This window comes from Mesoplodon bidens (genome assembly GCF_964165515.1).
Source record: "Mesoplodon bidens genome assembly, chromosome: 6".
Taxonomy (NCBI): Eukaryota; Metazoa; Chordata; class Mammalia; order Artiodactyla; family Ziphiidae; genus Mesoplodon; species Mesoplodon bidens.
This window is the reverse complement of record NC_138162.1, coordinates 53,578,851-53,585,703: the sequence shown is the minus strand read 5'-3', so window position 1 is coordinate 53,585,703 and position 6,853 is coordinate 53,578,851.

Sequence of the window (6,853 nt, the reverse complement as noted above, 5' to 3'; positions counted from 1 at the left end):
ATTAAATGTTTACAGGGACTAGATATGGAAACATAATTTGGAAGCTCTCCTTTCAGGATAATACAAACACAAAAATTTAAAACAAAGCATCAGAGAGTGTTCACTGCAATACTACACTGAATTGCAAGAAAGCTAGAGACAGCAAACTCATAGCTATTGAAAAGTTGGAATTCTTGGGCTTCCCTGGTGGTGCAGTGGTTGAGAATCTGCCTGCCAATGCAGGGGACACGGATTCGAGCCCTGGTCTGGGAAGATCCCACATGCTGCGGAGCAAATAGGCCCATGAGCCACACTACTGAGCCTGCGCGTCTGGAGCCTGTGCTCCACAACAAGAGAGGCCACGACAGTGAAAGGCCCACGCACCACGATGAAGAGTGGCCCCCACTCACCACAAGTAGAGAAAGCCCTCGCATAGAAATGAAGACCTAGCGCAGCCAAAAATAAATAAATAAATAAATAAAAATGCAATTTTCTGAAAAAAAAAAAGTAGAGGAATTAAAAAAAAAGTTGGATTTCTTGACATGATTTCTTAACTTTCAGGTAAGTTATAATATTCATACTTGTTACATACAAAGTATATGATACTTCACTTTGACCATACCACAGGGTTCTCATCATTTAACTGCAATCAACCATTTGTTAAAAATCTTGTTCATATCAAGTATCAGACACATGGGGGAACATGTTGCTATGGAAAAAAATGATATTTGGAGAATCTGTCAAGAGAGTAATATTAAGCACTGTATGTTAAGTAAATGTGCCACCTACTCCTGCCATGCATTAAAGCCTGTTATCCCTAATTATGCTCCTCACTGAGTTTATACCTTTAAAGTGTCAAACACAGCCCACTAGCTCTGGGGCTAATTTCAGTTTTCAGTGATAAACATGTTTTATGCTTCAAACGACATTATGTGGCCATCTACCAAGGAATACTCAAGTCCATTTTCTCTATTCTATTGTTTCAGTGAACAGAAATGACATATATTCTAACTGCAGCTAGGACTCAAAGCAGAGATAAGAGAATATAACAGGATATTTTCAAATAGTTACCTAAAGATGATGTCTCATTTATCCAGTAAATCAAGAAAAGAAGCTGCCCATATATACAGTCTTCTTATACCCAAACATCTGCTTTTTACACTTTACAACAAAACTTAAATTTGCAAGCAACTCCACACGAACTCCATTTCTTACAGACTTGGATTCATCATTAGACACATCAGTTATCACACTGTAGTGTGATACTTAGAGCAAACAAAACCTCCTGAGTGTGAAACTATTTGCCCCTGCACTAAATGGTCTCCAAGGACCACAGAACCAGAGCTCTTTCACTTCTTTCATTGTGAGCTGTCATTTCTCCTACTGGATGTGCTTACTCCACACATCTCCCAGCGCTGTCTCCTACCCCTCCAATATTCTCTGAGCTTGAAGAATCAGCCACCACAGTAAACACACAATTCTACAGTATTAACACTTTGTAATTTCTCAATTATATGTATTAAATCTTAATATCTTAATAATATCAACCCTATGGCTTTCATTTGTACACATGCTCTTTTTCCTCCAGATTGTTTGCCTTTTATGTTTTTACTCCTTATACAGATGGTCCCCAACTTATGATGGTTCGACTTAGGATTTTTCCACTTTATGATGGTGTGAAAGCAATATACATGTTCACTAGAGATCGTACTTTGAATTTTGATCTTTTCCCAGGCTAGCGACATGCAGTATGATACTCATGATGCTGGGCAGTGGTGGGGAGCTGTAGCTCTCATCAGTTACATGATCACGAGGGTAAACAACTGATACCTTTACAACCATTCTGTACCCAGACAGCCATTCTGTTTTTTACTTTCAGTACAGTATTCAGTAAATCACATAAGATATTCAACACTTGGTTATAAAATAGGCTTTGTGTGAGATGATTTTGTCCAACTGTAGGCTAATATAAGTGTTCTGAGCATGTTTAAGGTGGGCTAGGCTAACCTCTGGTGTTCAGGAGGTTAGGTGTATTAAATGCACTTTCAGCTTACAGTATTTTCAGCTTATAATGGGTTTATCAGGCCATAACACCATTGTAGGTCAAGGAAGCTCTGTATTCTTGACAACACTGAGTATCTTGACAACACACTGTGTGTGTGTGTGTGTGTGTGTGTGTTGTACTGCTAATTTGATCAACAGACAATGATTTTAAACACTGGAGAACAAGGCAAAATACCCAATAGATTACGTCTAGACATTGAGGTTCCTCTCTATATTTTTCTCTTTTGTCCAAGTTATCTGCAATAAAGCTCTAATGCTGCAAATGAGAAATTAGGAAACAGAGCTTTAAAAAAAAAGAAAGAAAACTTTGAACTCAAAATCACCTAATGTTCATGTACTTTTGATAATTTAAACTGAAGCTGTGGAAAAAACAGGAGGAAGAGAATTAATATTGGGGTGACATATGCACTGAAATGATTGTGGGGAATGGGGGAAGGAAGTGGCATGACCAAAAGCTTTAATCTTTTCTTGTAATGGTAAAACACTAATTCAAAAATGAAGTTTTTTGAAGATCATATACAAAAATAGACATTCAAATTATTGGTATTTTGAACTAGATCTTTAATATCTCATCCAATCAAAAATTCTGTTTCTCTGATTCTCTATGATTATAAAATTCTCAATTATATACTTTAAAGAAAAATAGGTTTCTAAACATAAAGTTTTTGACATTTTTTTAAATATATAGGTTGAGAACACAACAAAGAATTTAAAAAATTTTCTCAAATAATGATCAGTTAAGGACGAAAATGCAGAGCAGGAAAATGAAAAAAGAGCAAAGGAAAGAGTTAATATTTATAGCGAGGTGGAAGAAAAAAGGGAAGAAAAGCAAACAAAGAAGATTTACTAAAAATTTTGGTCAGTAGGGCTGTTTCAACACAGACACACCAACCAAGCTAATGTGGGTAGCTGCACCCCATGGTCTCCTATGCATTTGTTAGATCCATAAGCTCTAAATATAAAGTTCCTTCTCTTACCAATCAAAACTCTATTTTCTGATAATATCTAGCTAATAAAGACAAATAATTTCAAACTAGTTCACAGTAAAGTGTGCTTAAGATTGACAACTCACAATGTTTAAATACTTTGAGCTACAATTTAAAAGTTTCTGAATTCCAAATCAATGCACTAATAAAGGTTCATTTTGGAGATTCAGGAAAAAAATAAAACTGCCAATAAAATGTCTCTCCTCCACTAAAGACTAGCAGGCTTCTCTAAAAAAAAAAAAAAAAAATCAATTAACATTTAATTAACATATAAGTGGAAATATAAAAACCAAGTTCTTATAGTTGTCACATGTCGATATAAACATGTTCCATAACTGGGAGGGATTGATTTCATTTACTCAACACAGAAAACAATAAGCATTTATATAAGACTGATTTTTACCATAGGTTAAAATTCACATTAAGTTCTGACAAAAGAGTCTAAAGATTAAGTGGAAAAAGATGATATTCATATTAAGTTTTGACAAAAGTGTCTAAAGAGTAAATGGAAAAAGATGATATCTGAAGGTATATTGAAAATAGAATAGTCAATTGTATGAACATATATATATATATTTATATATATATATATTTTTTTCCGGTATGCGGGCCTCTCACCGCTGTGGCCTCTCCCGTTGCGGAGCACAGGCTCTGGACGTGCAGGCTCAGCGGCCATGGCTCACGGGCCCAGCCGCTCCGCGGCATGTGGGATCCTCCCGGACCAGGGCACGAACCCGTGTCCCCTGCATCGGCAGGCAGACTCTCAACCACTGGGCCACCAGGGAAGCCCTGAACATATATTTTTTAAAAAAAGAGGGATGATTACTTGTCCTCCACAGTTTCATAAACATACAGTATTTACAGTTATCGTCTTTGGTTCTTTCTCATGTGACTACAGCAGCAGTTTGATCAACTAGTGTGCGGCAAAAATCTTTTTGCAGACCTCAGAATGCATAAGAATTCCATTTATGCATTTAAATGTTAATAGCAAGGACTATAAAACATGAAACCTGATTGAAAAATGCAGTATTTTAACCTTCAAATATGGCTGTAAATAAAATATACATAATAAACATTTTTTCTCTTTTTACATATCGCATATTTGACACAGATGTAAACAAGAAAATTTATATAATCGTGAATAAGCCAAAGGCATAATCAGAGTTTAATCTGATATCTTAAGTGTTCCTAATATAGTCTCCATGTTTACTAATAGAAAAATTCCACAAATAAGCTATTCCACAGATATTTAATACCAAAACAATTGTGTTACAGTAATCAACCACATCAAGCTATCTTTTAAACTAAAAGACAGAGAAAAACTTTATGTAATAATGGTAGTGACACTTTCTGAATCTCTTTTCAGGCAGAGTTTTTTTGGTTTTTGTGACCATGTTATAATAGATTGATAAACATGGCATACGATAATACCAATTTTTCATTAATATGGTGATTTTAAATATCACACTAAAGATAGAATCTTATTTAAAATCCTACACCAAATGTATTTAGAGGGGAAAAAATCAGTTACCAAAACTCGTAGCTCTCTTTTGGCCTCAGGAAATACGTTCCAGGCAGAGAAGATATACTAAAACAGAAGACTAATGAATAAATATAAGTTATTCAAAGAATAAGAAACAATTTATCTTTTAAAAGTGACACAGTGAATTCTATTCTCTTCCCCCCAAATTTTAAAACATTAAAATATTGGTTCCCTGAATCTATAATGTCATATCTTTTTATTTTTGTACAAATGACTTTTAATCTTAAGAGAATAAAAAAGATCTTACAACTGACAATAACTATTATAAGAATACCTAATAAAGCTAATTCCCTTGCTATTAAGGAGCAGTACTAGCATGTTTTACATTCAGGGTAACAACTGCTTCTACCAGATAACAATCAAGCTTTGGTTTTAAAATTAAAAAATAACTTTGTTAAAATTAACATAATAATTTTAAGAATTATTTGAAATAATTCAGTAAGATATCTCATATATATGTCAGCTCTCCTTTATATAAAGTACATTCTTATTTGTATACAATGAAGACTGACTACGTATCTTTTTGTGTGTGTGTGTTTGGTACGCGGGCCTCTCGCTGTTGTGGCCTCTCCAGTTGGGGAGCACAGGCTCTGGACGCACAGGCTCAGCAGCCATGGCTCACGGGCCCAGCCGCTCCACGGCATGTGGGATCTTCCCGGACCGGGGCACGAACCCGTGTCCCCTGCAGCGGCAGGCGGACTCTCAACCACTGCGCCACCAGGGAAGCCCTGACTACGTATCTTAAAATGAAAACACAGGAGTACCCTGGGAAGATAATGGTAGCAAAAGCAAGAGTTTTTGAATCTCTCCATAAACCCAGGGAGAGCAATGGAAAGAAAACCCGAAAACCATGGACAACATTTAAAACAAGACTAAGTACAGGTATACAACAACCTCAAAATATAAGTAGGTAGAACAAACCACTAACAAGTCCTATGACCTTCATAATATCAGCACTTCTTAGGAGAAAACAAAGGGAAGCCAACTGGGCATCTAACAGACCTGATAATAGGAGACGCTCAAAATAAGTAGAAATCAGTTGAGGCAATTTGAGACAGCAACTGAAGGCGGGATGGGTTTTGCCTCTCATAATAGCAGGTGAATGTGAGGAAAATAATGTCTCAAAGGAGCAGGAGCACTCTAGACCCTAAGCACTTCTGAAACAGACCAGCCAGGGCTCCCTTCTAGGAGAGAGTCCTACTAAGAAGAATCACTTGGTGGTAGAATCAAAACTCATCAGGATAGAGGAAATCAACAGATGGAAAGAGAAGTTCAAGTAAAGGTGGGAAAGGGGAACAGAGCTCTGAAAGCAAGGCAGCATAATTTTGAACACCAGAGAACAAAAAACACAGGAGGGGCTTCCCTGGTGGTGCAGTGGTTAAGAATCCACCTGCCAATGCAGGGGACACGGGTTCAATCTCTGGTCCAGGAAGATCCTACATGCCGTGGAGCAACTAACCCCATGTGCCACAACTACTGAGCCTGCGCTCTAGAGCCCGCAAGTCACAACTACTGAGCCTGCATGCCACAACTACTGCATGCCACAACTACTGAAGCCCACGTGCCTAGAGCCCATGCTCTGCAACAAGAGAAGCCACCACGATGAGAAGCCCATGCACTGCAACGAAGAGGAGCCCTCACTCACTGCAACTAGAGAAAGCCCAAATGCAGCAATGAAGACCCAATGCAGCCAAAAATAAATAAATATTTTAAAAAACAAAGAAAACCAAAAGGAGTATGAAGATAGAAAACCTTATCTGAACCAGGTTCCTTTTAAAAGTTCAGAAAAATGAGCTTCACTAAAAATGAGAAACAAAAATATCAAGATCAAATCCTATGCTATATTGTTATAAATAAAACAGAATAAGGAACAGAATAACATCCCTCCAGACAATAAAAGTACACCAGAAAGACCCACAGAACATATCAAAACTATTACCTTGTATTTTTAAATGAGATTAAAGTCATTAAGAAAATGATACAAGCCATAAAAAAATGAAATATCAGAATTAGAAATGAGGGGACAGAATTTAGGGAGAAATTGGAAATGAAAGAAAAATATCACTCCAGAAATGAAAACAAAACTAGAAGAAACATAGGAGTGAATAAACATAACAGATAGTGCCTTAAGAGAAATAGGTGAAAAGGGAAAAAAAAATTTAACTCAAAGTGAGTATAAAAAAGGTTCACAAGAAAGTGACATACATTGAAGATAAGCAAAGACACATGGCAAATAACAGGAAATCCAGAAGAAAACCAAAGCAAGGGCAAAAGAACAAAT